Source organism: Mastomys coucha, unplaced genomic scaffold (genome assembly GCF_008632895.1).
Source record: "Mastomys coucha isolate ucsf_1 unplaced genomic scaffold, UCSF_Mcou_1 pScaffold22, whole genome shotgun sequence".
Lineage (NCBI taxonomy): Eukaryota > Metazoa > Chordata > Mammalia > Rodentia > Muridae > Mastomys > Mastomys coucha.
The window spans coordinates 242,031,433-242,032,573 of NW_022196905.1; positions in this window are offsets into that span (position 1 = coordinate 242,031,433).

Here is a 1,141-nt window from a genome sequence, read left to right on the forward strand (position 1 = left end):
AAATATCAAAAAAAAAAAAAAAGACTCTTAAATTTCAGATGAAGAAATGAGTTCAGAAGAAGGCAAATGAGTTGCCTGAGGGAAAAACACGGTCCACCCACAGTGATGCAAGAGGCTGGCCAGAAGATCAACAAACAACCTCCAGGCATAAGTCATGCTCCTTCACCTCAGACAGGCAGCAGGCCACTCTGAAGCAGTTCAACCTCAAATCTGCTTTAGCTTCCCAAACCACTCATTCCAAATGGCATGTGTGTGGCCAATGTAACCATATGGTCCAAGAGTAATAGTGACTATCCACAGAACTGGGCATGGCAATGTATGTCTGTTAACCTAGCATTCTGGAGGTGGAGACAGGATTATAAATTCAATGCCAACCTGAGATACATAGTTCTTAGGCTATATAACAAGATTCTTTCTAAATACAGAAAGACAAATTGGAGGGAAGGAGGGAGGGAGGGGAAGGGAGGGGAAGAAAGGGAAGATCTTATATACTAGTCTCATTCATGATCTCTATATATTCTCACTACTTCATTCAAGCATCCCCAAAGGTGATGCCTCCTAATTCAATCGCATCACATATTTTCTTTTGCAATTTATGTTTTCCACTCAAGTTCTTGTTGGAGGGATCAACATCATCCATATTAGTATCTGCCTTTCAAAGGGCTTCATCCTCATTTGATAGAGCAGATGTTGACCCCTAAGCCTACACCCAGCCAGATACCTCTTTGTTTATGCATAAAATTGTTGGAGTACCTCCGTGACCGTTCAGTTAAGTATTGCCTATGGCGGCTTCCTACTGCACTGGTGGAATGGAATAGCTGTGGCAGCAGAGACAGTGTGACCTGCTAAGCCTGCAATATTTACCATCTGGCCTTTGATGTCTAAGTCTCATGACCATCCCCCAGCCCACTACAAAGTACATCACTGTATCACTCAGATAATTTATCCATTCTCTGATTGGTGGACATCTGGGTTGCTTCACTTTGATGCTATTTAGACTGTGGTTGGGAATCTTGCACAGATCTGTGAATTTATCTAGGGTGTGCATTTAAAGATGTGGAAGCATGTTCAACTTTTTTGGAAATTTAATTTTTTTTCTTCCTAATTGGTTTTGCTAGTTTATGCTCCCAACAGCAATGTA